This window comes from Neofelis nebulosa, chromosome 3 (assembly GCF_028018385.1).
Source record: "Neofelis nebulosa isolate mNeoNeb1 chromosome 3, mNeoNeb1.pri, whole genome shotgun sequence".
NCBI classification, from domain to species: domain Eukaryota; kingdom Metazoa; phylum Chordata; class Mammalia; order Carnivora; family Felidae; genus Neofelis; species Neofelis nebulosa.
The window spans coordinates 88607332-88631201 of record NC_080784.1 but is presented as its reverse complement, the minus strand read 5'-3'; the positions used below and the strand labels follow the sequence as shown (position 1 = coordinate 88631201).

The following is a 23870-nucleotide window of genomic DNA, read 5'->3' as shown; positions in this document are numbered from 1 at the left end:
GAGTCGACACGATCTATCCTGTCTGGGATATGAATCTGAGGGGCCTGTGGAATCTCCAAGTAGAGACTTGGACATATGGTTCTGGAATGGAGAATACAGGACTGAGCTGGCTGCTTATATAAACCTGGAAGTTGTTGACATATATGGATGAAGGTTAGCCTTGAAATAGACTTGCCCAGGGAAGAGGCAGTCCTCAAGTCAGGCCGTTCCCACCTGCTCTCAATAATTGAGCTGCTCAAGTAGGTGACACTCAAATCCTTGAGGGCAAAAAGATAAACCTCGGAACTAGAGTATGCTGTGGTATAGCCAAGGTCAAAGAAATCCATTTTCTGGCTTACCTTTTCTCTACAAAATGTAAGTTTCATTTGTCGGAAAGAAATGAGAGGGAGCACATGGAGAACAGCTCTTGGATATTGAGGGACTACGTACAGAATGACAATTATAAACAACACTGTCTCTAGAAAAGCACTTCATTTACAAAACAGATGTGACAGCTCCAGTTGCTTTTTGGCGGAGCAATCCTGCCTGGCCCCTGTGCGACCTGGTGAGCTTCGATTACAGCTTTGAAGCTAGTTCTACCACAGAGACCCCCTAAAAGGGGAGTGATAAATGAGGTCCTGTCAGGCTTCATTCCCTGGGTGGCCTTGAATCTCTGCCATTATCTGTTACCCTGCCAGTACTGACAGTGATGAACACAAGGCAGGCAACTAACGACACCCCGATTCATTACCCAAAAAGAAGGGAGAGCAGAAATAAAGGGAAGGTGACTGCCATGTCGAAGCTTCACTCACGTGCCATCTTCCTCCTACGGGCCTGAATGGTGGAGAACTGATGGAGCCCATTTGTCTCAAACGAGGGCTCTAATGATGCTCAGAACAGAGCAAGACACAACGAAGCTTGCCCAGGAAACGGTACACTGGCCCCTTCATGGTAAATCTCTTCACGAGCCTTACAAATATAAGAAAAAATATTTATAGGGCCTGATTTTAAAATTTTTTTTTAACGTTTATTTATTTTTGAGACAGAGAGAGACCGAGCATGAACGGGGGAGGATCAGAGAGAGGGAGACACAGAATCCGAAACAGGCTCCAGGCTCTGAGCTGTCAGCACAGAGCCCGACGCGGGGCTTGAACTCACGGAGTGTGAGATCATGACCTGAGCCGAAGTCGGCCGCCCAACCGAATGAGCCACCCAGGAGCCCCTATAGGGCCTGATTTTTTCAGTCCACTCTGACTCTAGAAAAACATGAAAAAATCAAAGACACGTAAAATCATCAGTCTACACTGCTTGCCCATGCCAAATTGTTATGCATCCCAGGAGAGTACACAGTTTCTCTCTGGAAGATTATATTAAGCCCGTGACTCTTCAACAGCAAACATTTTAGGCAGACCCAACCACTGCTTCCCATAATAGACATTTATACTTCAAGTTGTATCTGGTTCCTCTCAAAGCAATATTTCATTGCCATTTTTGTTTCCACTGGTTTTTTTCTGACCTCATAGGAAATGAAGGTTTTGACTTCATTGGCTACCTTTTCTTATTAATGGGGTTTCCTGTGATAGCTGAAGGCACTGTGCATGTTCAAAATAAACACATCCTGAATCCAGTTCCCAAAGAAGACAAGATTTTCCAATATTAATCCAATCTACCTTAATCCAGGACATTAATCACAGCATGGTTCTGTGAGACCTTAAGAGGAGGGAAGTTTCAAAAAAGAGGAAAAATACTTCCACGGTCAAATAGATTGGAAACACCTTGGGTTTATTCCTGTCCCACAGATTTCTTTCCTATAGGACTTTTTCACAGTCCTTAATATACTAATGTATATTTTGACTCCCCTAAATCAAATATAATACGTACTATTTTTCCATCTGTTTTCTCCTACCCAGAATTTTTTTTACAGACTACTTTCATGAGATATATATCTAGACTAGGGCTACACAGAACCACACTCCAGAAACTATTGGTCTAGACTTGCCTACAAATTCTGTCTTCTTACTCATTTATCCCATCAACAGAATCAAATGATTCTGATTCAAGCTGCTGTTCTAAATATTTGGCAAAGTGAGACAGGCTGAGACTGGAATCCATGCTAAAGAAGATATGGTTCCTGCCCCTAGAGAATGAATACATCTTGCCCTATAATTTGTCCCCATATATTCTACCTTTTATCCTTATTTTTCCCTGTCTAAAAGAAGAAGCATCAGTTAAAGAAGATGCTGAAGCAGAGAGAGAAGCAATAATCTTAAATTTGGGACAAAGGCAGTGGGAATGATTAATACATGGATTTTATCCTTGCTCTTTGCTAAAGATCAAATTCTCTTTCTTAAAAAATGTAGCATAAAACATTACCATTTCTTTTGGGGAGCATTCCAATTTTTTTTTAATGTAAGTATGAATGAAAGTGGTCAGAGCCTCAGAATACCTAAAACTACAGCATACATTAAAAAACAAAAAGTGCCAGATCCAACAGCAAGCACGAAAGGATAACTCGCCTCAATATTATAAGACACTTTATATGTTTCTCGCTAACCACCCTATGTTCTTATTATGTAAGACATATACGTATTAGCAGTCTTTCTCATGTTGCCTATTTGGTTTCTTCTAATAAAGTAAGCCACTAGTTATGTTCAAAAGAACTTAGTTGAGGAGGCCTGAAATCTGGGCTTCGGCACAAACAAAATTTAAAAAGAGATATGAACTAGCCAGCTTTATTTATAAGCATTTGTTTGTCAATCAAGCTATGAATCAAAGAAAAAAATAAAAACCAAAATTTTCATTACTCAAAGAAATTTAACCTAGTATCAGAAGCCATGTGTACGTTGCAAACTTATAATGACTAGAAATGGACTCTATAGCCTCTGTGATCTTTTTCATCTTTAAAAAGCAATCAGGATTCAGGTGGGGAGAAGCGATCATCCAAGAACTAAAGTAATATCTGGAAGAGATGAAACCATCATTATAAATTAGAAGTAGCCCATCATTCATTTTTTTGCTCTCTGCTCTTCGGGAGAAAGTAGACTCTCTGAAAAAGCTTACTGCCTTCTTTCTTTGTGTGTTCCAGGAGTTCAAAAGCCAATTATGATGTTTCCTAAATAATGTACAAAGAAAGACATTTTCATTTTTTTCCCCTTGCTCCCAGTGGCAAATGATTTGGATCCAGACCTCACAGAATTTACCAGTGATAGGATAAATATATTTTCACTCTTATGTGGATCCTGAGAAACTTAACAGAAACCCATGGGGGAGGGGAAGGAAAAAAAAAAAGAGGTTAGAGTCAGAATGAGGTTTATCTTTCCACCATATCCATGCAAAATTCCCTCTTTCCAATTTCCTACAACCCACTGTGCGCCCTCTACTTTTCCTGCAAAGGCATTTATTTCTGTCTAGCCAATCTGAATTGTTCCACTGCCTTGCTACCACTGGTGACAAATATACTTCTTCATTTCTAAGGTCTCTGAGAGCTGGAGGATTGATGGGCGTGAAGGAAGACCTGGGATCGCCAATGCAAGGAAGGAATTCATCTTATTAGCCTCTGATTTGAGTTAATCGCCAGGGAGATAATATTTTAAACTGCAAAAGACTTCTTGGAAGTTTCCAGAATTTCTCCAGAGACACAGATCAATAGACCAGAATAATCAAGAAAAGGGAGTGAGTTTGCCAAATGCCACTCACTTGGTAGGGTGTTTTACTTGAGTAAGCAAAAGACTTTTAATGGAATTATTCCAACGCAGTAGAAAGAAGGAGCATATCAACCCTCCAGGGAAGTGCCTCCAAACCACAGCTGAAGATAAAAGAAAGGGTGACATTTTAATTCCAATCTCCAACCCTCAACACAGGGATGTAGGTGGCACTTAATTTTTATGTTGCTCAGTTGATAAATAGCTTTCCCATAGCACTGCGCAATCAACACCCCGTCCATGCACAATAATGCATGATAATATGGGGGTCCAGGGCCCCATAATTTTGCAGAAGACTCCTCTCTTCTCTTTCAGTTAAAATAACTGAAAATGAAGTCTGCCTGATTGCTATGAGGGCTCCTTGTCTTCTTTGATGTTTAAATATTAGCCCCCAGAGCTCAGAGCTAAATTCTCACCAGCATAGCAGAGTTATCTGCCCTGCTACCCTGAACCAGGCATAAAAATTCAAATTTTTTAAAGTAAAGCCTAGGGGCGCCTGGGTGGCTCAGTCGGTTGAGCGTCTGGCTTTAGCTCAGGTCATGATCTCACGGTTTGTGAGTTCGAGCCCCATGTCAGGCTCTGTGCTGACAGCTCAGAGCCTGGAGCCTGTTTCGGATTCTGTATCTCCCTCCCTCTCTGCTCCTCCCCTGCTCGTGCTCGCTCTCTCTCTCTCTCTCTCTCTCTCTCTCTCAAAAATAAATAAACATTAAAAAAATTTAAAGTAAAGCCTAAATTTTTATTTATTTTTTTAATGTTTATTTATTTTTGAAAGAGAGAGGAAGAGTACACGTGGGGGGTGGGGGGAGCAGAGAGAGAAAGGTGACAGAGAATCTGGGCTGACAACAGAGAGCTCAACGCAAGGCTCAAACCTACAAACTGTGAGATCATGACCTGAGCTGAAGTCGGACACTTAACTGACTGAGCCACCCAGGTGCCCCTAAAGCCTAAATTTTTAAAAACAAGGAAGGAATCACATACGGTAAGATACAAGTAACGAACAAACCTCCTGCTCCCCAAAACATTTCAAAACCTTCTGTCTTCGACTTGATATGCTCTTTTCATTTTCTTGTCGTCTCCCTCTGTCTCTGCTCCACCTCTTTTTCTGCTCCTCTTTATTCCTCTCAATCTCCCTCTAGGTGACTTTCTTCTGTGGTTATGACAGCCACTTAAGCATCCGTGGGTGCTCACACTTGGCTTGCCTGGCGGGGGGCCATGGAGGCTACCCAGGAGAAAGGAGATACTAAGAAAGTACAAAAATCTGAGCTGGAACAAAGCATTTCTTTAACATGAAGTCAAAAGTATTTTCCTTAGCCCGTGCTGCATGGGCTGTATTGTTAACTTCTATCAAAGGGGTTCATATCTCAGGAATCACGGGAAAGTTTCAAACATGACTGATGGCTGGTCAAAAGAACATCTACAGCGCGATAAGCCACAGAGAGGGAATGTGCTGAGCCGGTTAAGGATTGCCTGGCTGTGCCTTTCAAATTCCTTTCATCACAATCGGTGACTGTAAGCACTGCAGGGTGAGAACAAGCCAGGACTTTGTGGAATATTCTTAACTGCTGATATGTAATCCATACAGCCACTGGTAGCGGCCCGAGGATAAAAGATTTAAAGAAATGGAGACACAAGGACTGATTTTTTTGAAAGGCAACTTGGAAGGGGGGAAAAAAGAGTGAGAACAGTAAGATTTATGTTAACCCATTGGGAGTGCTCTGGAAATCTCTTTGATGAAGGATTGAGATTGCTTTGAAGCAGACTTTATTGAAGCAAAAAGTAAGTGTGGTGCCCAGGGACTCAGGTTGACTGGGTCACTTATCAGTCTTCCTGACTTTGAGTTTCCTTTTTCTTGCAAATTCTGCATGCTACCAAACTCCTAAATGCTGCTCTACAAAAATAGTCTCCTTCTGAATATTATTGAGCCTTAGTAATTAGTAGAAACTTGACCGATGGGGCATAAAGTAAAAAAACAAGAATCCAGAAAAGAGAATACACATACACACACACCGCAATATAACATATAAAAGGTTATTACAAATCTTAACCATTATGCATGACTTTTCTTACTACAAGTTCAGATTTCAAATACAACACTACAGGAAGGTAGTGGCAAAGTCAGTAAGTATCATGAGGAAGCAAAGTGGTTAGCAGTTTCCACTGATGCGGAATAGTAGCTGGGCTAATAGGACTTCAGGAGCCAAAAGTAAAGATAGTCTTGGCTAGAAAGGAGAGAACAACAAATAAAGTTTTGAACCATCAAGGAATTTGCATGGGACCAGGAATATAAAAGATTCCCTTAAATAAGCAAGACTACCAGTTCCGGGATCCTGGAAGAAATCCTCAACAGAAAGATTAAAAAAAAAAAAAAAAAAAAAATCAAGGCGGAAAAGAAACAAGTACTAATGAGTGCAATAATGACTGGAAAAGAAGAGAATGCTGATGACGAAAGAAAAGCTGAAAACTTTGCACTGTCCTTTCTAGCACAAGCCATTGGCTATGGCTGTGTTATTATAATTATTCTTTTCTATAACTTGTCAGCTGTGACCATACAGTAATGAGGCTAATTTTTTTTCAAAAACAAACTACAGCTTATCCATTCAAAGTGTTGATTTTTCAAAGAGATCAATACGGGTGTTAGATTGTAAAGTTCCCAATAATCAGTAAACTCTTGTCCATGTGACCAGTGTTTTGCCTCTGAAGACAGTTTCCATTCTGGAAGTCCCAGAAATGGTTCGAGCAATCATACAGCAGTGTTTGCAACGTCACTGGACTTAGTGTTTAGCCTTCCCAGAAAACTCTTTGGAAGAATGGTACTAATTTGGGGATACAAGTTCAAAAATCAGAACATTGGTCAAAAGATGAAGTTACAGGATTATTGGAGCAAGGAGGGATTGATCCTTCTCTACAGGCCTTTTGACAGATACTAAGAAATAAAGCAATCTGGTTACTCTGACAAATGAAGAAACCACACTAGAAAATATGAAAGCGAGAGCAGTAGAGGCTCCACCTATTCGATCATCATAGCCAGAAACAAAATGAAATCCTTATCCTGCCATTTGCCCTGATAAAGAAATATAAACACAATATACTTTCAGATGTTTAGCATACTGATACGTTCCACAGAGAGTCACAAACCCAACACTCATGGCCAAGGTGATTCCTGGGGAAATCAATAATACCACGACTTGGCAAATGCAGAAACCCACTGCCTCCCCTTAGAATTTCCACCAGAGAGCAAGAACACTTTAAGACACAGAAACTTTAATATCGTAAATGAATAACTATCTGCAAGCAACTCATCCTTTATAGAAGGAAACGGTCCAGGGTTATAACAGTAAATGGATATATCTCCTCCATAGAAGACCAAGCAGCACCTCCCACCCCAAAGACTGTCAAAATGACAAATATTATGCTGTTTTGTAACATCTGGGCCAGTTTCCTGTGTTTTATTACAGTGCCCACCATCGGTGGAGTTCCTTCGGGGTGGTCGACTCCAATGTCTTAGAATTATGGCATTCTTATTTGGTCTATGAGAAAATAAATGTAGTGAACACGTAAACTTTGGGAAATGTTTTTTCTACCATTTTCCGGCTTCTATAAAATCTATTAGTTACATGAAGCGTTTTCCCAAATGTGAGGCAACCGACTCAGTATCAAATGTTGAATTTTGGTACTCAGAGGAAATCCAAAATCCAATACGACAGACTGACATATTGGTAAATGTGATGAGTTCCAATGTGGCATCAATTCCAAGTCTCTGAGAGATGAGCAGAGCCCAGGCAGCGGAAATTTTTGAGGCTGTTGCAGCAGCTAGAGTCAGAAAGTTATCATAGGTGATTTCAGACTTAAGGATAAGTCATCAAAGTCCAAGGAAAGCACAAAAACAATTTGAGAGGCACCTGTCTGGCTTGGTCGGTGGAGCATGTGACTCTTGACTTCAGAGTTGTGAGTTCAAGCCTCGTGTTGGGTGCTGAGTTTACTTTAAAAAAATAACATTATAGGGGCGCCTGGGTGGCCCAGTCAGTTGAGCGTCCGACTTTGGCTCAGGTCATGATCTCGCTGTCCGTGAGTTCGAGCCCCGCGTCAGGCTCTGTGCTGACGGCTCAGAGCCTGGAGCCTGTTTCGGATTCTGTGTCTCCCTCTCTCTCTGACCCTCCCCCGTTCATGCTCTGTCTCTCTCTGTCTCAAAAATAAATAAATGTTAGGAAAAAAAATTTTTTTAATAACATTATAGATTTAATTAATTAATTAATTAATTTGAGGAAGGAAGGAATAGTTTCTTTACCATAACTGGCTAATTTTTCTAATAAACCAAGTTCATGTTTTCTGTTCAGCCTAAACTGGTGTGTTAATGCACACCAGTGGAGAAAGAACAGAACAAAATAACACTTACTGAGCCTCTATCATGTGCCAGATACTTTACATCACAACAATCCAGTGTGAGAAAAATCATCACCCCCGTTTCTGCACATGAATCAGTTGAAGACTCTGAAGAGAAGTGATTTATCCATAGTCACAGAGCTTGCAAATGGTGGATGCAAGCTTCAAACCTGGTCACTCTGGTATCCAAAGCCAAGTACTTTTCACATCCCTAAACCAAGCTCAAGTGATGTCTAACAAGGTGTCTTATAGTTGTTTCCTGTTTTCAGGCAATAAGTACCAGGAAAATCCATTTTTAATTAGGAAAAAACCGTTTTACAAATAATTTGCCATTCAGTTACTTTAATAAGGGCTCACCTAGAATATCTTAATAAATGAAAAGAATGCATCTTTTGCATGAAGTACATGTATTAGTGTAAGCATGGGGTCTTTTTTTTTATGACGCATCATAAGTCTCCTCTTCCATCTATGCCCTCACCTTGCCCCCCACCAGCACCACTACCAACAACCTCCAAGCAGTAACAAGCATTTACCCAAGGCTGGGCCTCAGGGGAGCCACAGCACAAGACATTTAACAGGTGAAAATAACTGAAGAGGATGAACTCAGTAATGACAGGACAGGGTATATTTCCTCCACTTCAAGCTCCCCTCTGCTCTGATGTTCTGACTCACCTTCCCCAGCCTCCCACTAGAAAGCTGTATGGCATCCATTTTTCAGTGTCAGGCACTCACTAAATAAAATATAAACACAATACTCCACGGGGCCCCAAACAAAACCATAATTTGAACAGCACTTAAAGGCCCTTGGTCGCCATTCTGTTTCTCCCATAACCAGCCTGGTTCAGAAGCCTCATAACTTGTCCTCCCCACAAGTGACTTGGCTACAAAGCAAGTTGTTTAGAGTGGCAGATAACAACCTCCCTTGAAAGAAACTAGAGAAGCATTTTAGAAAATAGGGTCTATAGCAAATGTGGTCACACAGCAACCTCTCAGGACTCGTTTCCTTCAGCATCACCCTAATGATGCTGCTCACAGTCTAAACGATGGAGAACGGTGCTCCTACACCCCCTAAGGGCTGTGACGCCCCAGTATTTCCTCTGCATCTGATGCAGGGAAAACTGAACAGATGACAGTGTCAGGGGACTTTCTCCTGGTTAATAGAGAGAATTTGAGATCACCTGGAGAGGCTCAGTCTATTGCAAAGACTCTTTGGGCAGTAATGAGACTTGAGAGATTGATCTGCCTTCAGGCAAGGCCTCTCCTAAACTACCCTAGATGAGACTCTAGCCTATTTGAAAGACCTCTTAAGAAAGGAGATTCTTAACTCTTCCCTTCTACACAGGAACGGGGAAAGAAATGGGAAGACCATTCATTTACATCTCAAATAAGCATTTATTTGCGTCAAACAATTAATTGGCCATACGAAACTGAATCCCATGACATTGGGTAAGTTATTCTTAGATCACTCATAAGGAAAACACCTTCCTACCTATTGCCTACAGGTAGGATCTGAAAGAAGAAAATCCAACCAAATCATTTCCTTGATCAAAATTCTTCTATGATTCTCCATAATCCAAGGAATCTCATGCAAAGGAGACTGAAGAGAGAAACCCTCTTCTCCCATGCCAGGCATGCTTTCACTTAGGGTGTTGTACTTATTGTCCCAGATGGCCTATGGCTCGTGCCCTCACTTTCTTCAAGTCAATATGCAGACACTTTCTCACTTAGACCTTCCATGACTACCCCATTTAAAATTGCAGTTCCACAACACACACACACACACACAAACACACACACACACAAACCCTGTACTCCTTTCACACTTTTCTCTATAGACCTATCACCATCAAACATACTACATAACTTATCTTTTTTTATTGTCTATCTTCCCCTATCAGAATATAAGCTCAGTGAGGGAAAATATTTTGGGCCGTTTTGCCCATTGTTTTATATCCCTAGTTATTAAAACAGAGCCTAGTACATAGTAGGTACTCATTACATGATTGGTAAGAGAACTGAATGAACATATAGCTTCTTTAAGACTTAGACTCTTATATAAGCTCACGGATCATTACTTTCCTCAAACAGGATGTGGACTAATGAATATGCAATAGCTATTCCTAGTTGGGATCTTAATTCTCTTTAAGAGTCTGGAATGAGGGTTTTCAGCTGTGATCCCAGGACCCTTGGCACTCTTCTGAGATGTGTCCTCTCCCCAGCCCTTAACCCTACCACAGAGTTCAACCCTTGCTTCAACCAAGACAGCTCTTCTATCATCTTTCTCATGCACTGGAGTTTTCTGTAAATTGTTAGTGATCAAGAAACTGTCCCATTGCTAAAAACATAGAAAAAAATCTAGCCTGGATCATGAGACAGAAAAGCATGAAACAACACTGATAGAGTCTCACAGAAACACAAGCTTAATTCATTCAACAAATATTTATAGAACATCCATTATGTTCCCAGATTGGCTGGACAGTAGGAATACACTGGAAAGCAAGACATAGTCAAACTCACATTTAACTGAGTTCACACAACAAATCATTATAATACCCTTGGAAACTTTGGAAAATCGAAGGAGAATTGAGGAAGGATGTCAGGGATGTCTCCTGCCAAAGACATCTACTAAGTCTTAAGAATAGTTGTTAGTCAGGTGAAGCATAAGAAGACCGACCTTCACTCTGTAACCTTAAAAAAGATCTTAACCTTTTCAGGACATAGTTTCCCCAACTGTTAAAAAAAAGGGGGGGGGGATTGAAAAAATATGGATCCAGGGTTTCCTTACCTGGAAATCCTACTTGCCCTACAACCAGATATCAGAAATCATTTGTTTCAAGTAATATTGCTAAATATGGAATATTTTTGCCACTTCATTTGATCATTAATAATTTATTTGGCACAGAATGATGATCAATAAGTCCCAAGGGGCCTTTTAAATTAATTGATATTTTCTTCCATATATGAGAGACATTCATTGCAATGTCCAACTTCAAATTCAACAATTCCATTTTTACTATGCTAAACACCAGATATGAATAACCTTAAAATAAGCTATGGGATCAGAAATTTTATTGTTCACCCTTAGCATCATTTGTTTTTACACTTGAGACATTCTCCCACATTTAACATATTGAGCAAGGAAGCAGAGCTCTCTAAATCTGTTAAATTTGGAACTAGGAAAAATTTCAAGACATTTTACTCCTCCCTGCTTTCAAATCATAACTAACATATCAGCCAGGAATTTGTTCACTGTCATCAACTACCAAACTGTCAAAAGTTAACAGGTTAGCACAACGATAATGAGTGGGATTCTGAAGTATATGCACTTGGAGAATATCTGTGTTGAGCTTTTGAAGTGTATAAATCTCATTACACTCATGGTGCCCAGGAAGTTGGTCTCTATCAAGGGGGATCAAAGAAAATGACTCAGCATCAAAAGAATCAAGTTAATAGCAATATTCCTAAACATAAATATTGGGGTATCTTTAATCTTAAGAGGAAACGAAATGAAAGTGAAAGAAATGAAAGCAGATATTCTTAAATTATGAAATGTGCATTGGATTTAATCTACAGTTCTGACACTGGCTGTGTGAGAGTGGATAGATCGCTTGAGTGCTTTGACACTGTTTTTTCATTTATCAAATGAGGATAATAACACCTATCAGACTGGAGACAACTCAAATTTTAATCAACTGATGAGTGGATAAACAAAATATGGTATATCCATGCAGTGGAATATTATTCATCATTAATAAAGAATAAAACACTAATACATGTTACAGTAGGAATGAACCTTGAAAACACACTAGATGAAAGAAGCCAGTCACAAAAGACGACATATGGAATGGTTCCATTTACATGAAATGTCCAGAAAAGGCAAATTGATAGCAGCAGAAAGTAGATTAATGGGGGTCTAAGGCTGGCATGGTGAAGTGACAGCTAAGGGGCATGGGGATTCATGGAGCGATGATGAAAATATTCTAAAATTGATGGCGGTGACAGTTTCACAACTCCATAAACATACTAAAAACCACTTAACCGAATCCTTTAAGTGGGTGAATTGTCTGGTATTTGAAGTATATCTCAATAAAGCTGTGGTTTAAAAATAATACTTTTCAGGTTTATTGTAAGGACTAAGCAATATAAGACATATGAAAGACCTTCATTAAAAACATCCAATATAATATTAGCCATATAGTAACATTTAAATTTTCCTTGAAAAAGATGTTTTCAATGCCACCCAGTCAATCCACCGATACCTAAAACAAGCCTAAAACTACCAAAGTGGCCATGATCTGCCACATGCTCTTACATTAGCGTGTGTACCCCGTATGGAGGCTGGCCCCATGGCACAGTGGTGTGGCAGGAGTCTGTCCATCTCATTAAGATTCCATCTCCATTGCTGAAAACTTGGGCAGCTGTCACTTTAGACCTTATCAAACTTCTAATTGTCTCATTGCTTGATATCTTACCAGAGTAAGATATTAACAAATGTTAATAAAGCAGACAAGGATAAGCATTCTGGAAGGTGTTTGGATATAGAAAACCTACGTAAAAACAGAGAGTGGCAGGTGTACATAAAGCAGGAAAGTTGGAGAGAAATTTTTCTCATGTGACATAACCATGTTGATTCCAATTCCGAAACCATTTTCCCTTGCAATTGGAGTACATCTTGGTGAACACAGCTTTCTCTTGTTTCATTTAACAACTGCTGTTAAAATTTTAGTGACAGAATGAGAAAGCCATTTAATGGAGATTGCCAAATGTCTGATTAGATGATGGTGGAAATCAAAGGAGGGGAATCCAACTGCTAAATATAATAAGCTCAGGCATAAAATCATTGATGAAAAAAGAAAATGGTACCCTTGCTTTTTTTTTTAATGGGGTACATGTATTAGATATTTTCTGCAATTCTCCATTAAGTTCATTAAGTCTAGTTATTGACTAGCTGAATTTCAGTTCTACGTTGATTTCACATCTGATCAAGCCAAGACCCAGAATTACTGCAAACTCATTGTGACTAAAAGGAAAAAACAAAACAAAACAAATCAAAACTTGTCTTTCTAAACTTAGAAAAAAGTAAAAACCATAAAAGAAAATTATAAGTAAATTTGATTACCTGAAAATTTTAAATTTTTTTTAATCATTTATTTTTGAGAAAGAGAAACAGAGAGTGAGCAGGGGAGGGGCAGAGAGAGAGAGACACAGAATCCAAAGTAGGCTCCAGGCTCTGAACTGTCAGAGCCTGACATGGGGCTCAAACTCACGAGCTATGAAATCATGACCTGAGCCAAAGTCAGATACTTAATTGACTGAGCCACCCAGGCACCCCATTTTACCTGAAAATTTTAAACTACATTTAAACAAAAAAAAAAGACAAAAGCCAGATTTTGAAAGATATTTAAAACAAATATGAAAGATAAAATATTTGTATCCAGAATTTAGGAAGAAGTTATATAAATTAATAAGAAAAAGACAATCAAATAGGAAAATAAAGAATATAAATAAGCAATTCATTAAAAAGGAAATACAAATGGACAAGAAACATATGACGATAGGTTCACTCTTACTAATAAACAGGGAAATGCAAGTTAAATCGCTAATGACATTTTGCACCAATCAGGTAAGAAGAAGTGCTAACATTTGAAAATACTATGCATTGGGAAGGTATTTTAAAGAAAGGGATCTATTCACTAGTGTTGGCTGTGGAAATTAGAACATTCACTTTACACCACCTGTTAAAATCAAAAATGTCCAGGGGTGCCTGGGTGGCTCAGTCGGTTAAGCGGCCGACTTCAGCTCAGGTCATGATCTCACCGTCCGTGAGTACGAGCCCCGCATCAGGCTCTGTGCTGACAGCTCAGAGCCTGGAGCCTGTTTCAGATTCTGTATCTCCCTCTCTCTGACCCTCCCCTGTTCATGCTCTGTCTCTCCCTGTCTCAAAAATAAATAAAATGTTAAAAAAAAAATTTTTTTAATAAAATGAAATAAAAAATGTCCATATTCATGACGCAGCTTTTAAACTTCTAGATATCATTTTTAATAAAAATTTAAAAAATTTTAAACTGCTCTAGGCATATGCAAAGATGTTCATTGCAGTAGAAATCATGGAATTGTTAAATAAAATGTTGTATATTCAAGAGACGAAATATTATATAGTGGATAAAATGAATGAACTAAAGTATGAGTGTGTACATATGTGCACATAGCTGTAGATAATCTTGTTTAGAAGTAATTTGCATAGGGGCACCTGGGTGGCTCAGTCAGTTAGGCGTCTGACTTCGGCTCAGGTCATGATCTCATGGTTCGTGGGTTCGAGCCCCATGTGGGGCTCTCTGCTGTCAGCACGGAGCCCACGTCAGATCCTCTGTTTCCCTCTCTCTCTGCCCCTCCCCTCTCTCTCTCCCTCTCTCTCTCTCTCTCATAAGTAAACATTTTAAAAGAATATATAAGTAATTTGCATAAAATTACATAAAATATAATGGAAATACATTTTATTGTAAAATATGTTTTAATGTACAAACAATACTGTACATTTCCTAGAAATACATACATATGTATGTTAGTGCAAAACAACAAAAGTCTGGAAGAATATAAACAAAATTTATGAGCATGAATAGCATTTAAAAGGCAGCACTCAAAAAAGGGAATGCCGCTAACAAAAGAGAGGGCAAGGTCTAGATGGTAGTTTAAGAGAACTTCAGCTCTATCTAAAATATTTTAATAAAAACCACAAAAGAGGGGTGCCTGGGTGGCTCAGTCAGCTAGGCATCAACTCTTGATTTTGGCTCAGGTCATGATCTCACAGTTCCTGAGATTGAGCCCTGCCTCGGGCTCTGTGCTATAAACCTGCTTGGGATTCTCTCTCTCCTTTTCTCTCTGCCCCTCCCTCCCTTTCTCTTTCTCTCTCTCTGTCTCGAAATAAATAAATAAACATTTTTAAAAAGAATAAAAACACAAAAGGAGAATATAGTCGTGTATTACTTGTATATTTTTTTAAGTATATGCTTAAATAAAAGCCTGAGAAGTCTATCAAAACATTGAAGTGGCTTGCTTGAAGATAGATATATTGAGGATTGATATTTTTACATATATGGGGAGGGGTGAGTATGAGTGTGTGTATGTATGTATGTATGCATAGATGTGTTTTCAAAATTCCCCCATGTTAAAAAAATGGAAAATGTGACTACTATATTTTGATATTCAGTCATCACAAGCCCAACTGTAAGAGTGGCCTGGATTTCAATGTGGTAAAAGCACCTTATATATTATATAGAAGGGATAACCCACTAACTAATCCACTGGTATCCAATATATTAAACATTAGATTAAAATCTTCATTAAGCTTAAGCTTTCACCTTGGAGATCAAAGAGAAGACCTTTGAAGAAATGAGCAGAACAAGTAGATTTTTGTGATTAAATATTACTACATAATTTGTCTTAAGCACTTTTCCTTTTTAAAATGTCAACATAATTATATGATAAATACTACCTTAATAAGCCCTAGAAATTCAGATTTTAATTATAGAAACTTGGGAAACATGAGCTTCTAGCCTCACATCATTTAACTCTGGCCCCATGGAATTTGCAGGTTATGCCAGAATCCTTCATTACCTGGTTACACACTAGTGGACAATATGACATTTTGCTTGGAAATGATATAGGATAATATGGTGGAAAATAACTGCACTTTTTCTATTGTGCTTCTTCTGTAAGGCTATAAATAAGTTGAATTGTGCTCCCTTGATTTATGTTTATGACTATTATTATGATGATTTATTTTGGGTTGAGTGCTGACAGTGTGCTGAGTGCTATACCAGACTCATAAGAAGAAATGGTTATGCCCCAGAGGCTTACATACCAAGACAAACAATTCAGCCATAGAATACACCAGCTAAGAGATGCTTAATCTCAGCAGTGCAATGCTTCTTGGAGTTTATATGTAGGTGGAGAAAATTTCCTCCAGCTGGAGGAAGAAGGTTAACACTCTCTGAAAGACTTTGAGGACCAGTTTTCAATAGAGATTTCATATAGGCATAAAGAAACATCAAAGTGCATGCTCTTAGTCATAGCAAAAAGGATGGTTGATTGAGGGTTCCCCAGCAAACAGTTTCAGGCTTTGAGTTAGATATTGGGGGTACAAGATTGCCCTTCAAGGGCTTCAGTCTGCTAGCCATACACAACTCTGTGATTCCAGGTAGGTTCAATGTGCTACTTTTATATTACAACCACCTTAAATCTGTTCTGGAATAATATTGGTTATGGACATCTAACTATCTAGACCAGCGTTTCAAAATGTATAATTTAAAGAACACTAGTTTTGGAGGTTGTTTTTAGCTAAGACAAAATGAAAAAAAAAAAAAACCTGTGGACAAATAAACTTGAGAAATTCTGGGTTGAACAAAGTCAAACAAGTATCTCTAGTGCAAGAATTCTCAGAGTCATCAATCAGGCCATGCAAATGGTGAATCTCTGAGTCTGACTGCAAAATAATTTTTGGTAGAGCACTTCACAGGACTAGTACTCTGGGAAATACACATTGGGAAACATCAAGGTTTGATAACAAAAGAACAAAAGAATAAATTAAACCCCCAATTTGTTTTAACCATCATGGTCATTGGAGTCTTTTGTTTTCTGATTTGAGAGTTCAAAGGACATAATGTGCCCTGAGCCTCTTTCAGCTGAGCTGAGCAAGGCACAGTCATCCCCATATTTCAAGCCTGGTTGGAAAGATAACGAGAGTAGCGCACGAGGCACAATAAAAGAGTCTACACTTTTGTGGTAGACGGCCTCCAAGATGGTCCCCAGTGATCCGTACCTGTGTTCTTGTCCTTGGGTTGTCTCCTTCCATAATGAATTGGGCTGACTTTTGGAATATTACGGAAATAAAAGGATAGGATATTGTGGAAATAATAGAGTGTGACCTCCAAGGCTAGGTTGTAAAAGACATTACAGCTTCTACCCTGCTGTTTTGGATCACTTGCTCCTGGGAAGGCAGCTACCATATTGTGAGAATATTCAGCAGCCCTATAAAGAGACCTACGTGTGAAGAACAGAGTCCTGCCTGCAGCCATCTCAGTGAGTCATCATGGAAGCACCATGTCAAGCTTGCAGATAACTGCCATCTCAGCCAACATCTTGACTACAACCTCATGAAACACCCTGCACCAGCTAAACTGCTCCCAAATTCCTGACCCCCAAAAACTGTGTGAGATAATAAATGTTTATTGTTTTAAGCCACCTCAGTTTGGGGGTGACTTGTTACACAGCAATAGATAACCAACACAACAGTCTAGATTTTTCAAGTTTTCAAGTATTCTGTTCTGCTGTTCATCCATGTGTCCTAATTTGGGGGTGCAAAACATTTGATCACAGAAAGAACTGCTTGCCTTGTGCACAGGATTGGAGTCACTGAATCTCAATCAGTACCAGAACCAAAAGAGGACTCAAGAAAAATCTGTATGGAGCTCTTTGAGAATATACCACTACCACCCAGCTCACTAACAATTTCTATTTCCTGAATGGGGCAAGCCAACTTCACGATGAACTGATAAAATCCAAGAAATAACGATCAAGTCCCTTTTGGAAAATTGGCCCACTGACCAGGTTATTGAGACTCAGAAAGGAGCCTCTACCATCAGCAAAAATTGATATTGCCCAAGCTCCACTATGGGGTAAGACAGAAGGCTCAATCTCTTATGCTAACTGAATTGAGGGGGCAGAGGTGAATCCAGCTCTCCCAATGTGTAACATTAGAAAGAGGCAACTGAATAGTGTCCAAGGATGAGGGCAACATTGGGAATATGAGACACAATACAAACGGTCCAAACAGAGTTGTGCAAGATGTGAAAGCATGGTAAGGGGGCTTAAAACCAAGATAAGAACACAGCAAGGGGGTCTAGAGGGGCATGCCCTATCATATTAATAGGAGCCCTACAGAAAGGAGCTGTGGAAAGATGCTAAGCAACTTGGGAAAGATGGTGATCCAACCCAGATGCATGAAAACTCCCAGATCATACAGGAGAAGCAGACAGAAAGGAATAAACACATGGGTTGGGCAAGCTTCACAGAGCCACAAAGGAGCAGCATGTGCAAAAAAGGCGATGAGCTGTGTGACAGGGTACACATCAGTGGAAAGCCCAGCATTAGGAGAGGGCCCTGTCTGAGCTATGACCTCAGGGTCATACCCAAAAACAAGTGAGAGGGAGAAGAAAGGGGGAGAGGGAAGGGAGGAAGACAGGGAAGGAGGGGAGAGACAGAGAAGTATGTGGACTTTGTTCTCATTAAGGAAGTTTGGGAAACTTTTGCCAGCTGTCTAGCTGAGTATGGATTTCTGGGTAAAGAGGTAACCCATAAGAAAATCACCCTGGGCCATTTTGACCACAGGTCCAACTTGGACCATTTGGACCGACTCAAGTGTGTAGGGTATTGTGTGTGTGTCAGTTGCCCTTTAATGGAATGGTAAACTTTTAAGGAATTCTGCACAAATAGGTTGGAATCATTTTCTCCCATTGCACCAAGTCCAGAAATAGTCCATGACCAATGATCCATTACAGCTGCCGGTAGAAATAAATTTACTTGAAACTTTGCAACAGGCTCAATACACTGTCTTGCCCATGGAAACGCACGTAGCGGTAATCAGTATTCCTCTCTGGCCCCAGACCTGGTGGATAATTACAATTAAGCTTCAATGGATTAGCTGCCAGCAGGACAGTAGATAGTGAGTGGTATTTTACATCTCTACTTTTTCAGCAAATTTGGGCATGTGGGTTTATTTCCTTCTCCATGGAAAACAAAAAAGTTATTTCCAATTAATTCAGGAGACCATCAAAATTACTGAAAATTGTACTGTTCCCCCATGGTAGGATGAATGAGGTACAGAGTGACTCTCCTCATTGTGTTAGAAATGCAAGGGTCACTCATATTACTTACAGAGCCCCTAGTTTACATTTTCCAATTAGGAGATAATCAGTGTGCCATTATGAGTAAAAATTGTTGGAATGACCTTTTGGCTGTATATTTTAACCAGCAAATCTTTGGGGAGTGTTTGATTGAAAGCATGACAGGAGAACAAGGCAAGTTATACTGATGATAAATAAGAACAATTATCACACTTATTATCTGATAAATAATTTATTGTGATTTGCCATTAATCCATCTCAAGCCACCTCCTGAATGAAAATAAACCCCAAATGCTGACTTCTTCAGCTTTTCCCACATCATGTCAGTAATTCTTGGCTGAAAAGCACAAAGGAAGCATTTACCTGGAATATAAAGAGCTGTCACTGCATACTTGATAATTTTAATCAATGCAGATAAATTATGCCCTTTATATAATGGTAAATCAGTACTTCACTCTCAGCCTTTAAAAAAAAAAGTGAGGGGCACCTGGGTGGCTCAGTCAGTTAAGCGTCCGACTTCAGCTCAGGTCATGATCTCAGGTTTGTGAGTTCGAGCCCTGTGTCGGGCTCTGTGCTGACAGCTCAGAGCCTGGAGCCTGCTTTGGATTCTGTGTCTCCTCTCTCTGCCCCTCCCCAACTTGTGCTCTGTCTCTCTATGCTCTCAAAAAATAAATAAATGTATAAAAAAAGTGAGAAGCCATTTTGAGAAGCCATAACTCAACAAGGAGTCCATTTTCTTCTTGTATCTCGTCTTCCATTCTTATTAAAAGCCATCAGCCTATGCATTTTCAGTCAATACCTACAGCAATATTCCTAATTGCAGAGTGTACATACTATTATAATAGAATAATTAAATTTTCTACAATTCTCCATAAATCCCGTTGGTAAGGATTGGTTCGATCTATAAAAATGATTCTATGGGGCGCCTGGGTGGCGCAGTCGGTTAAGCGTCCGACTTCAGCCAGGTCACGATCTCGCGGTCCGTGAGTTCGAGCCCCGCGTCAGGCTCTGGGCTGATGGCTCGGAGCCTGGAGCCTGTTTCCGATTCTGTGTCTCCCTCTCTCTCTGCCCCTCCCCCGTTCATGCTCTGTCTCTCTCTGTCCCAAAAATAAATAAAAAACGTTGGAAAAAAAAAAAAAAAAAAAAATGATTCTAAATGTTGGACATTAGGGACAAATGTTGTTTCTACTACCATACTCTACTTGGTAATTCCAACAGGCAGATGTGTATTAGTGTTAATCCTGGTACCAGATAAGTAATGTAGAACATTTGGACGCTGATCGTATTTCCCTCGCGACTTCACCTACTGATGTTTTGAAAAAATTTATATTAATACTACTTTTCCCATCATGTCCTCAAATCTGACCCCACTGGTGTCTCTTACTCAAAAAATGAAGTCTTGATTCTACTTCTTCTCTTCTTTTTTTTTTTTTTGTAATTTGTTACTTTACAAAAATGGATTTTTTTAAGAAAATTAAATCGATTTCTTATTATTTAGCTCTGACATTAAACATATAGCCATTATAATATTTTTTCCCATGCTTTTTTTCTCTTGACATTCTTGGTCACTGCTAATAATAATAATTATATAATTATTACATAATAATATATTATTAAAAATATTATATAATAATAATAGTATTATTTACTCAGTCATCCTATCTATAAGCTTGGACTCATTTCCCAGGATTCCAGGAACATTTTTTAATCAGTAGAACATTGATATTGGACAGAAATCCATGTATCATTATCAGAAATTATAAATTGGTTTTACCTGTTCTGGTCTTCCCTACTGCAAAACTGAGTTATGGACCCAAGGCCAAAAGGTTCTCTCCTCTGCCTTCAGGTATCTAAAAGAGATTAAAATATTTTTTTAGGGTCTGTTGAGAATGTGATTATACAAACATTCAAGCAATTTGACACCCTCTGAGTCAGGAAATTCTTCCTCATGGCTACCCTAATCTCTCCAGGTGCAACGGAAGCCATTTAAAATTCGATTTGAGGACGGGGAGACTTATTGAACTCCTTTATTTCACAGATGAGGGAACAGTGGGAAAGTGCACACCACAGTGCTGCATTGTCAGGGCATCCTTAGGAATGACAGGATGGGGAAGGGAATTTTTGAGAGTCATTCCTACCCACAGTCAGAAAGTCTTTTATCTACCATCATGTGATGAGCGAGCATCAACTTTACGAACCCCAACCAGAGAAGTCCTGAAAGACCCACCCCACATGCCTTACAGAGTAAAGCAATGAAACGGAGAATTATGAGTGTACTTCATGGCATTATAATTTTAAATAATGGGCAAATTTTAGATTATACTCAACTTAAGGACAAAGCTACTTTTCTTAATTTCTAATATATCATACACAAGCCAAGAAACCTCCCTCTATCATAGAAATCATAGAAACTGTGTAAAGAAAGCTAGAAGGACCAGGAAGAAAAATGCAGGCAGCTTTCTCTTGTCTGACATGAGAAATAGATTTCACTAATGCAAATCAGGACAACTGAAGGTCTCGTGATAATGCAGCATGCAGTATTTTAAAGTCACATCATGAGAATTCACAAAAGGAAAAGTTTTTTCTCTGTCACGTTTCTCTTGTGTGTGCGTGCGTGCGTGTGTGTGTGGTATGTGTCTCAGACCACACAAATACCGATAAAAAATAAATGGCACAAGAAAAGGAGTATCGTACTCCCCTCTAACCCCAAAATTAGTATGAGTTTCTTACAGGTGTGTTCCTCTTTTAAAAAGACAACCCACTTTTGGGGCGCCTGGGTGGCTCAGTCGGTTAAGGGTCCGACTTCAGCTCAGGTCACGATCTCGCGGTCCGTGAGTTCGAGCCCCGCGTCGGGCTCTGGGCTGATGGCTCAGAGCCTGGAGCCTGCTTCCGATTCTGTGTCTCCCTCTCTCTCTGCCCCTCCCCCGTTCATGCTCTGTCTCTCTCTGTCCCAAAAATAAATAAACGTTATAAACAAAAAAAGAGATAACCCACTTTGAAAACTGATAACCCAACTCTCCCCAACTCGAAGCTCTCAGGAAAATTAGATAGATGGTATTTGGTTTACTAATGGCTAACGGAATGTTTATGGCAGATCCTTCTGTTTTAACCAATTCCAGAAATGGCCCTTCTGTGAAGATGCCCGTGATAGAACATTCCAGCACTCCCTACCAAGCAGAACAAAGCTCACATTTCACACAATTCCAGATATCTTCGGGCCTCCTAAGTTACCACCTGTGGTTTGGATCTAAGCAAACAGAAACCTAAAAGAGGAGACAAATCATCAGGAAGTCTCGTAGGTGCTGATCCACAAATACTAGGAGCCAAGGGAAATAACCAGGAAGGTCTTGAAGTGATGCTGCCAGAAAGGGAATTATGATCTGGTTGGCATCGGGGAACCTGTTGAGATAAATCAAATGACTGAAATGTCAATACTGAGGAATGCAATCTGTGAAGAAAGGACAAAGAGGCGGGGAAAGGAGGGCTTGCGCTATAGATCAAAAAGGGTTGGGATGGATGATAAAGAAAGTAGCAATGCTGAACTTTATGAGTTAAGGTAAAAGAAATATATGAAATAAAGGAGAATTAGCAGTGGGGGTCCTCTGTGCACTACTAAATCAGGATGTGCTCACTGATAAATTACTGTAGAGGGAAAAAAAACAGATACCCATGTCCCCCTAAATAAATAAAATGTAGCATGCAGTATAAATCTTGGCATCGATGTCTCGCCTCTCCCTGCTGCTACCCACCAAAATGTTCCAGCGTTCTTCCCTTCCTTTCCCTTTTCCTCCTTCTGACTCCCGAACAAGTGTGGGCACTGAGAGCACTGTTTAACTTCTCACCTTTGAATTAATGACGACATTCTTGGTTTCAGTCCTGCAGGTCCCGCGGGCAGACTTTGACCACCCTGGGGTTTAAAGGCACCGTATAAATAAGGCAAACATAAGTAAAATGCTAGATGACAAGATCACAAAACTCTGCTACTCTAGATTTCAATTACGGAGACACTTCTTAAGGGATAATAAAAAGAGCAACATGTAGGTCATCCGGGAATTTTTAGAGTTGCGTTGCTATTAGTCGCTTGTTTCATAAAGTGGAAAGGGCAGCTAGAGGTGAGGCAATTTGGGCCTGCTCACAACAAATAAGGAAGAAACAATCAGGAGTCTTGAGGTGAAGGGCACTTGGGAGCATGACCTGATTCCATTTGCAATGCTGAGAGGAGCCTTATTTGCGCAACTCCTCACAGATACACAAAATAGGAAAAAGGTGAAACCATAAGAGAGAATTCTACCCTGAAAGTTAAAACTCACAAGGGAAAAATCTGTGAAGCAAAATTACACTGTGAAATGTCATTCTCTAAAGGGCTTAAACAAGAAGTGTGATAAATGTTATTATTCTGCAGCACCATAAGGGTGTTGAGGACTCAATCACTGTTCTGATTTTGCCCAACAAGTGCAAGAAGGCAGTTATAGGAAAACAGACCCTGTTTCAAAGTGCTTTCAGCCTAAGAGCTGCAGGGAGAGAGGCAAAATGGAAAAAACCACTAATACAACCATCAAGCTCATAAATAACTTTGGATCATCACTGTCTAGTTGCCCTCTTGGGTTTAAAGGCACTTTGAGGTCAGAATAAGCAAAGAATGAATAAAGTTAAAGGTCAGAAAGGTCCGGAAAAAAAATCCACTCAAGAACCAAAAGAAAGCCAGCCAAAACCAATTTTCCTAAAGATCTCAGCAAAACAGTTGCAAGAAACCCCCTAATGTCTCTTCAAGATCAGGCAAGTGTGTCTAAGACTGGAGAACAGCTGCACTTCTAATCTGGGATGCAGATAAAAGAGTATCTAAACAGTTAGAAATTAACACCCATGGGGATAGTGCTCAGATATGTGATCACAGGAACTTTACAAAATG

The 23870-nt window shown here is 39.7% G+C and overlaps 1 long non-coding RNA gene across 1 annotated transcript; it reads right to left on the bottom strand.

Moving 5' to 3' along the window:
- Window positions 1-499: 499 nt before the first annotated feature.
- On the bottom strand, window positions 500-23298 carry LOC131507066 (uncharacterized). Its single transcript, XR_009259301.1, has 3 exons — window positions 22804-23298; window positions 20736-20811; window positions 500-948 (listed from the first exon to the last, which is right to left on the bottom strand). It is a non-coding gene; the product is annotated as an uncharacterized LOC131507066 (long non-coding RNA).
- Between the last annotated feature and the right edge of the window lie 572 nt (window positions 23299-23870).